The following is a 10,425-nucleotide window of genomic DNA, read 5'->3' on the forward strand; positions in this document are numbered from 1 at the left end:
TACAGACACTTGGCAACGGATTCATATTTATGGTAGTTGCAGGGTTCCAGGATCTCATGATCAACTTTTGCAAGCTTCCAACGAGCAAAGTCAATGGGGAAGCCAGATTCACTTAACAACCATGTTGTCAACTTAACAATTGCAGTGATTCACTTAACAACTGTGGCAAGAAAAGTCATAAAATGGGGCAAAACTCACTTAACAAATGCCTCCCTTAGCAACAGACATTTTGGGCTCAATTATATTCGTAAGTTGAGGACTACCTGTACCCAGAATGTTCTTTTATTTCTGTATACTCTACGGAGACAAACCAACTGGTTTTACCAGTCCTGGAAATAATGACAATGGCTTTAATCTGCCCACAATAGTGAATGATTTATTTTCCATGGCCCTGCTTTCACTTTTGAATCTAAGCCAGGCAAAGCTTTAACCTGATATAATTATATTCACAGGTGCAGGGGAAGATTCTTTAAAAAAAACATTACCATAATTTAAATGTATTAATATGTGAAGTTCCTTTGTTCTGCTGAAGCTAGGAAGAATATCTCAGTTGAGGCATATTCATACAGCCAACAACTTCAGCCAAGTCCTCCCCATCATTTGAGCTGCCAACTTGTGTCTCTACTTTAAGTTTTGTCTTAGCTTGTGTATTCAACAGAGTTATAGCAATTATGAGTTAACACAGTATGTGAACCCAGGAGTTGTTGAACCCAGGATAAGGCAGTTCCCTATGCACATAAACCATGTTCAAATTGTCAAGTAGCAACAAATTAAAACTGGGGAAGTTAAAGAGCAGATCCTAACATCACTCAATCATGTCATTCAACTCAAACTGAATATTCAAAGTAAATCAAAGGCTTATAGCAAAGGCTATTTTATTTTTCTATTTTTTAAAAAGTTTTTTATTTATAATACAAATTAAAAACAATGGACATAGCATGACATCTCTGATTTAAGCATTTTCATCAAATTTTGTTAATACACTTCCTTATCTCTATACATATTTGCACTAATTATCACATTTCAAATACGTATATTCTTTCATCCATATAAATTATTTCGATATCTAATTCAGTCGTATCTATCATAACAAATTAACATAAAAACTTCCAAGCATTTTACTCATCAATGGTCCTATATCCCAGCATTTGTCCTCCTTTCCAGCCAATAATAAAATTTGTTCCAGATTTCATAATTCTATGATTCATTCTTATCTTTACGTTCCAAGGTCAGTCTATCCATTTCCCCCGCAAATTAATATTTTAGCTAACACTTCTTCTTCTGTGGGGGTTTCTTTGCTTTTCCATTTTTGTGCAAAAGCCAAGCTTGCTGCTGTTAGAATGTGTAACATTAGGTGAATTGTGCTCAAAACTAGAATTCTAGTTTTGCTTCTATATTTTGCATTAGTATCTCCTCTATCTATTGTCTTATCTGGTGCCAAAATTTTTTGGCTTTCCTGCACTCCCACCACATGTGATAAAAGGTCCCTGGCACTATCTCACACTTCCAATACATCCGATGAATGCTTTTTGCTTCAGCTCGGGAGTTCACGGCTTCCATGACGGCCTTGGACCTGATTCAAGTAGTTGATGGCCCTACTCACATTGGGGGTGGCAAACTGGACTTGATTTTTATCTCTGGTCAGTGGTTGAAGGATCTGGACTTGAAGGAAATAGTCACTGAACCTTTGTCATGGTCAGATCACTCTCTCCTTCGCCTGGACTTTCTGACCGCCATTCAACACCGCAGGGAGACGGAGCCAATACGTTGGTTCCGTCCCAGGCACCTGATGGACCCGGAGAGGTTCCGGACGGAGCTTGGGCCATTTCCTGAGGGTCTGGCTCACGGCACGGCTGAGGAACTTGTCGCGGCTTGGGAACGGGCCACGGCGGGGGCCTTAGACCGTGTTGTGCCTTTGCGGCCTCTGACCCGGCGCAGGTCCCAACCGGCTCCTTGGTTCTCCGAGGAGCTGAGGGGGATGAAACGCCGGAGAAGACGCCTAGAGAGTTCCTGGAGGTCTAGCCGTTCAGAGGCTGATCGGACACTAGTGAGGTCCTATAATAGGACCTACCTAGTGGCACTGAGGGAAGCGAGGTGTTGCTACGCCTCCTCCCTCATTGCGTCAGCAGATAACCGCCCAGCCGCCCTGTTTCGGGTGACTCGTTCCCTCCTTCACCAGGGGGAGCGGGATGACCCATTACAGGGACGTGCTGAGGAGTTTAACGGTTATCTATAAGATAAAATCGTTCAGCTTTGGGATGGTCTGGACCAAAATTGCGGTGATTCAGGTGGGACATCTGAGGGTGGTCTTGGTGACATTGTTTGGGATGAGTTTTTTTTTTTTATTCAAAAAGTTTTACAAAGAAAAAAAATTTTTCCCCCTTTCCCCCCAACCCCTCTCCCTTCACAAACCCCCTCCCCCTCCCCCCCTGGCTTCCCGGAACAAACACAAGGTATAGTTAAAAATAAAACAAACATATGCTAAAAAAAATTTTTCCCAAAACTATTATACCAATTCTCCCTCTCTAGCTCTGACTTCCTCCTTACATAACCAAATCCTTCAAAAAATTAACAATAAACAGTAATAAAATATATAAATCAGTAGAACAAATTAATCCTAAAATATTTAAAACCAGCTAAAACATAAAAATCCAATCCAGTTCAGAGAATATCTCCCTTATAGCTTCTATAACCATATAACCATATAATTTCCCCCCCAAGTCTTTCTTACATAAGATCTTTCAAGAATATTCTATTTAAAATTCAATACAACAGATTATAAAATTTATAAAATTTCAATAGAGAAAATTACAATATTATTTAATTAATTACAATATCTATTCAACTTTAGTCCTTCCTCATCAAAATCCAGTATATCCAAATATCTAGTCTCTTATAATCACAAATTGCCTTTCGGGGACACTAATATCTTTGTCTATTAATATTTTAAAAAAACCTTGTTTCAAAAATAATACTTTTGTCTCTTGCCATTTTTTTTGGTACATTAATCTCTGTCTTTCCTTCATTACTCCTTTTAAAAAGTCAATCACAATATTTCCTAGTAATTCCTTATGTCCAGAAATCCAAAAATTACTGCCGTATATTCCATCAGTCCAAAAAGAGAACTCTTGGGAAACATTAAGCTTGTGAGTCTTTTCCATTTGAGGGACAATCTCCTGTAGCACAAATTCAGGCAGCTCATCCAAACTATTTAAAGAAAACTTCTTTAAATCACCTTGTTTCTTCACGATTAAATCTTCATATTTATCCACTTTTATTTGTATGTCCTCCATTCCATTTTCCGAATAATTGCACTGGTTAATTTGCTCCAAACTCTCATCCAAAACGTCCCCATTTTTTATCAATTCGTATTTTTGAATAATTAAATACATACTTTCTGTGTAATCCTGTATAAAGTCACGAATCCATTCTTCTGAAAGAACCTCCATAACAAAATTCCTGCTGAGAATCCCCTTGTAAAGTACTTAAACAACGTAATATAATCCAACAGTCCACAGTCAAACACAATAAGATAAAATCTCCATTCAGTTTCGATTCAACAGCAAAGCTCCCTTTGATGTATCGCTCTGCTTTCAGTTTCTCTAAAACAAAACTGAAGGGGGGGCGGAAGTCAGAAAATCAAAAATACTTGCAAACCAATAATTGTTCCTCACACTCGTTCCGCCTGCTTTTCGTATCCACAAAAAGAAATCAATTGCTAGCAGAAGTGGACACCTTCCTCTTTTCCTGCTTTTTCAGGAGCGCAGAGAATACTGGAGGTGGGGGAGGGGTAAATAAGGGGATTCGACCGTTCAGGACTTTGTATTACAAAAACAAAGCCCCTAGGAGAATCTACCCAATTCCTCCCCCTTGCTCTGTCTCTCTCTTTCAACCAGAGAGAGAAATGAAGCCGGGATCAGTTGTTAAATCCGGCTTTTACCATATTCAATGCGGAGTGCCATAAATTAGCACCCAGCGAGAAAGGTGGCGCCACCCAGAAGCCTGTTTGGGATGAGTTTGACCCTGTGGCTCCCGAGGACATGGACAGGTTGTTGGGTAGGTTGAATGCCACCACGTGTTTACTGGACCCGTGCCCCTCCTGGTTGGTGCTGGTCACTCAGGAGGTGACACGAGGCTGGCTCCAGGTGATTACGAGCGCTTCTTTGTTGGAGGGAGTCTTTCCGGCCGCCTTGAAAGAGGCGGTGGTGAGGCCCCTCCTCAAGAAGCCTTCCCTGGACCCGGCTGTTTTAGGTAATTATCGTCCGGTCTCCAACCTTCGCTTCGCGGCGAAGGTTGTAGAGAGTATGGTGGCATATCAGTTTCCCCTACACCTGGATGAAACTGTCTATCTAGACCCGTTCCAGTCCGGTTTCCGGCCCGGTTACAGCACTGAGACGGCTTTGGTCGCGTTGGTGGATGATCTCTGGAGGGCCAGGGACAGGGGTTGTTCCTCTGCCCTGGTCCTATTAGACCTCTCAGCGGCTTTTGATACCATCGACCATGGTATCCTGCTGCGCCGGTTGGAGGGATTGGGAGTGGGAGGCACCGTTTATCGGTGGTTCTCCTCCTATCTCTCCGATCGGTCGCAGACGGTGTTGACAGGGGGGCAGAGGTCGGCCCCGAGGTGCCTCACTTGTGGGGTGCCGCAGGGGTCGATTCTCTCGCCCCTTCTGTTCAACATCTATATGAAGCCGTTGGGTGAGATCATCAGTGGCTTCGGTGTGAGGTACCAGCTGTACGCTGATGACACCCAGCTGTACTTTTCCACACCGGGCCACCCCAATGAAGCTATCGAAGTGCTGTCCCGGTGTTTGGAAGCCGTACGGGTCTGGATGGGGAGAAACAGGCTCAAGCTCAATCCCTCCAAGACAGAGTGGCTGTGGATGCCGGCATCCCGGTACAGTCAGCTGAGTCCACAGCTGACTGTTGGGGGCGAGTCATTGGCCCCGATGGAGAGGGTGCGCAACTTGGGCGTCCTCCTGGATGAACGACTGTCTTTTGAAGATCATTTGACGGCCGTCTCCAGGAGAGCTTTCTACCAGGTTCGCCTGGTGCGCCAGTTGCGCCCCTTTCTAGACTGGGATGCCTTATCCACAGTCACTCACGCCCTCGTGATGTCTCTTCTGGATTACTGCAATGCTCTCTACATGGGGCTCCCCTTGAGGGGCATCCGGAGGCTTCAGTTAGTTCAGCATGCGGCTGCGCGGGTGATAGAAGGAGCCCCTCGTGGCTCCCATGTGACACCTATCCTGCGCAGACTGCACTGGCTACCTGTGGCCTTCCGGGTGCACTTCAAGGTTTTGGTAACCATCTTTAAAGCGCTCCATGGCATAGGGCCGGGTTACTTACGGGACCGCCTACTGCTACCGAATACCTCTCACCGACCCGTGCGCTCTCACAGAGAGGGACTCCTCAGGGTGCCGTCGGCTAGGCAGTGCCGTCTGGCGACACCCAGGGGAAGGGCCTTCTCTGTGGGGGCTCCCACCCTCTGGAACGAACTCCCCCCAGGACTTCGTCAACTTCCGGACCTCCGAACCTTCCGTCGCGAGCTTAAAACACATTTATTCATCTGCGCAGGACTGGATTAGATTTTAAATTTATACTGGTTTTAAATGGGTTTTATTATTTATATTGCTTTTAATAATTCGGCCATGTAGGATAAGTTTTTTAACTGTTATTTTAGTCTGTATTTATATGTGCTTTTTACTTGCCTGTGAACCGCCCTGAGTCCCCTGGGAGATAGGGCGGTATATAAATGTGATAAAATAAATAAATAAATAAATAAAATAAATTTTTGCGGGTGGGAGATGCTACCTATAAAACATCTTGTATAAATTTTCTTTGTATGTAGTTGCTAAGGTAATTTTTATGTTTGTTTCCCAAAGATCCTGCCACTTGCCTAGAGTGATATTATAGCCAAAGTTATAATAAGTTTGTGCCAAAGTTTGTAACAAAGTTTGTGCCAAATTAACATAGTTTCTTTTACCTGTTCTTCTAACATATCTTGTTCCAATAAAGAATGATATATTTTCCTTATTGCCTTCTCCTCTGTTCTTAATAAAATTTTATCCAATTCTGTTAACTCTTTTTTTATGCCCCAATCTTTTTTATCCTTCATATATTTTGATTGTACTTGGAGATATGTTCACCATTCAAGTTTAATTCCTTCCTCTTTTAAATTTTCCCTGAGTTTCAACTCTCCCCTCTCATTTAACAAATCTGTATATGTAATAACTCTTCCTGCCTTAATGAAATTTGGGTGTGTAAACATCTCCAATGCTGATATCCAATTCGGAACTTCCATATAAGTACATTGCTTAATCTTGATCCAAACTTCCAAAAGTGCCCATCTTATTTTATCATCTCACCTGTAATATAATTATCATGCAACCAATAGCTGTAAAGAACTACAGCTAAAGATTACAGAACCGAAGAAGCTTTTTGGGATGAGAAGTTAAACGTTTTCAAGGGAAAAAAATCAAGGAAGTCCAGTTGCTTTTTGGAAAAGCACCTTTGGGACAACCATGACCTGGATGATTGAGAATCTCCATAGACATGACCCCCTCATTGTTGTCATCATTGGACTCCAAAGGATTTAAACAAATGCAAACATACCATAAGCAGCAGAGTTTCGGGAGGAAACACCATCTTTAAATCCATCTGTAAAGAAGGGAAAATATTTGAGTCTAGGAAGATTTATTAGACCACAGTAAACATTGGTTAACTATTACTTGGTCAATATAGTTAAATTTTTAGTTCAGCCTAGATGCCTTTCCTCACCTTTCCATTCTCCACAAACTTTTTATGGTTGTTTACAGCTGATTTTATTGGGAGAGGAGCAAAATGTGTTGACTTGCATTACTGAAATGCCATGTATGCATGTATCTGAACACTTCTTCAGGGTAGTCCTTGCATGATTTAAAATCAGATCCTGAGGTGGTGGCTCCGGCTGTAAGATAGCCTGTTATTAAAACACAGCAGCCTGCAATTACTGCAGACTCGAATCCCACCAGGCCCAAGGTTGACTCAGCCTTCCATCCTTTATAAGGTAGGTAAAATGAGGACCCAGATTGTTGGCGGGGCAATAAGTTGACTTTGTAAATATATAAATAGAATGAGACTATTGCCTTACACACTGTAAGCCGCCCTGAGTCTTCAGAGAAGGGCGGGATATAAATGTAATAAATAAATAAATAAAAAGATCTTCACTGGCAGCTGATCCAAACTGGTTCAGTGGTGGTGTATTTGACATGGCAGCAAAAGTAGCCTTTTAAAAAAAATATATCTGAATTTCTATAGCACTTGTAGGCAGTCGAGTTCCACATTACCAGAAACTGGAAATTTCACATACCACCAGGACTCCAGATGTGCAAGCAATTCTTTCAAGGGAAAAGGAAGGCTTGATGACTCAGCAGCTCATCATCCAGATGGATGTTTGGCTGACAAATGTACACAAAATGAATACCGCTTAGAAAGGGAATTTATTTATAAGTTCCACTTTTATGGAGACCAAATCTGATATCAAGCATTTAGGTCCCCTTTTGCATGGAATGAGGTGAATAATATCTTGTGACAAGCAGGCCTTCTTTATTCTTTGTTCTGAGGCATGCAGATTTTGAAGATCATTGTGAATTGCCACCAATCTGCTTCTGAAGAACTGAGGGATAGAAATTGGGGTGGCATGACAATTCTCACCAGATTTGCATTCTTTGGCAGTCACAAATTTCAACACTGCAGGTGTGAAATCCAAAATTTTTCCCTACTGGTTCTGTGGGCTGTGGCTTGGTGGGTGTGGCTTGTTGGGTGTGGCAGGGGAAGGATATTGCAAAATCTCCATTCCCACCCCACTCCAGGGGAAGAATACTGCAAAATCCCCATTCCCTCCCCACTCCTGGGGGAAGGATACTGCAAAATCTCCATTCCCACCCCACTCTGGGGCCAGCCAGAGGTGGTATTTGCCGGTTCTCCAAACTACTCAAAATGTCCGCTACCGGTTCTCCAGAACCTGTTAGAACCTGATGGATTTCACCCCTGCAATACTGGCTATAATTTATGTAGTTGAAATCAGTCCTCAAGGTATTCCTTGAGGACTCCGTATCTGTAGGAGTCAGACAGATATAAAATTGCAGGCAGCTTATTGACCAGTAACAATTGTTGATGGAAAATTATTAAGCAGTTGAGCTGTGCTTAATTATTAAAATGCTTTAAATTTTGCACCTTTGCAGAAAGAATGGCTGGTGAATATAAGGCTTGGTGTTGGTGATTTAAATGACTGGTTTAGGTTTGTGCAACTATGGCATTCAATGCAGACCTGCAGCAAAGTTTTAAATAAAAAAAACTAGCTATATTTTAAAGGGATGGCTTGCTGATGCCACTGATTACCCAGATTCATATTGATATTACCCTTTGTGCCAATCAGACATCCTTTCAGGTTATTTTAATTAAAAATAAGAGAAAAGTTGAAATGAAAGTTCCACCTTCCAGCACTATATTTATTTCCAAGAATGCCATTGAACCAAAGGTTGTGCTAACAATGTCTTCTCTTTTGATTATTCTTTTTGTTTTTAGCTGTCATTTTCACTGTATTTCCAAAGAATTCCTTTGGATTTATCCCACTTTGGTGCAAATTCATGAAAAGCTGAACAGCCTAGAATTCCTTTGAGTGTTTGGGGAGAGATAAACGTAATTAAGCTTGATTTAATTCTGATCTTGATTTATATGTAGAAAGGCCCTCTACATGTATTCCCCAGTTTTAAACAATTGGATTGGACATTTTAATAAAATAATAATAATAAATTGTCAAGGGCATCCTTTCAGCAAATTTTAGTTACCTGTAGGAAAAGGTGGGCTGACTTATTGCATTTTTCAGATGTCAGAGTTGGGATATCTACCTGTGGTTACGTATAGAATTAAGGACCTTCAGACTTAACTCTTCCTTGACCCAGGTCAGTTTTTATAGCTGCATTTAATGCTAGAAGTTATGTGGGGGGGGGAACTGGGTTGCAGATACAATTTTGACATTTCTACCCATAATAAGCTTTACATTAGAGAATAGCCACAACTTATAACTGGCAAGTAAATTTGTTTCTGGAACGAATGAGACCTGATTAATCATTAATTTGGATCACCTCATACAGCCCATTGTCCACACAGTTTGCAACTGCTCGGTTCCTTCTGTTCGCCAATGTAAAGAGGGATTTAAGGGAGAATGTAGTAATCTCCACCTCAGGTTTGAAAGAGGAACACATTTCAGATAACATCAAGCTTGCACTTGCTTAAATCATCAGCCAAAGTGGTTATCTGGCTGCTCAGAATTCAGTCCAACACCTGTTCATGCACCACACAATTCCATTAAGAATTTTTAATAGAAAAGCTTTGCTACAGGGTGTGTCTCAAAACTGGACTTTTGAACAGCCTAAGGGAACAAGCTTTGTCTTGATTTTGTTGTTGGCACATCCACTCTCAACGGCGTAACATAAGCCAGCAACCGGTATAGATTCGCAACTTGTTTTATCCACTTATTTCTCTTTTTGAATACTGGGCCACTTCTAAGTCTTGTTTAAATTCTTCATCTTTTAGGCAAATTGTCTGCACAGACAGACCGATATATCAACGCCAAATTTCCCCAAATATATTAGACTGGATGCTTGTAAAACCATGTTTTATAGGTACACTTCAGTGCAAAAAATATGAGCTTTTTTTTTTCAAAACAGAAAAGACAAATCAAACTGTCTCCTTCAGCAATAAGGAAAAGATAAATCTCGTATGAATTCAGTTAAATTCTGGTTTAGAATAATAAAAAAAATCTCCCCAAGGGCCTGAGAATATAACAACATCTGTGCTCATCCTAGCTGGGAATTTATTAGAAAAACACTTGAGTGTCTGTTTATCCTTGGAATGCAGTAATCGCACTTTTGTGTTATGAGCTCATTTTTCTGCATTGTGTATTCATGGGTTTTGTGCTCAGAAATATAACTGCAATGACCAATTCATCCATATTTGATGATCAAAAATGATTCCCCCTGTGTATAAAACCTATATGTAAGAGATTTCAGTGACATGGCTGGCTAAAATTCATACAATAAGAACTGCGGGCTGGGTTTAAACTAGACCCAGCTGTTTTGCATTATGTTTCAACAGAATACTTGAACAGAATTCACAGTTGTCACTGTTTACTTTGTTTAAAAAAATTACAAAATAGAAAAGACTTAAGTCTTAATTGTTCTTGGAGGAAAGAAAAACTAAATATAAAAAGTATGCTAGGTTCACACCATCTGCTAATTTATTTATTTTAACTTTTAATTCCACAAGTTATAATGTGGGTGATTGTGGTTCACCACCCTAATTTATAAAGCACAATCTACAAGGCAATGGCTGAGTACAAACATCACATTGAGATACAAATCACATTATAGTAGAGGTTAT

This window comes from Ahaetulla prasina, chromosome 7, assembly GCF_028640845.1.
Source record: "Ahaetulla prasina isolate Xishuangbanna chromosome 7, ASM2864084v1, whole genome shotgun sequence".
In the NCBI taxonomy this organism is placed as follows: domain Eukaryota; kingdom Metazoa; phylum Chordata; class Lepidosauria; order Squamata; family Colubridae; genus Ahaetulla; species Ahaetulla prasina.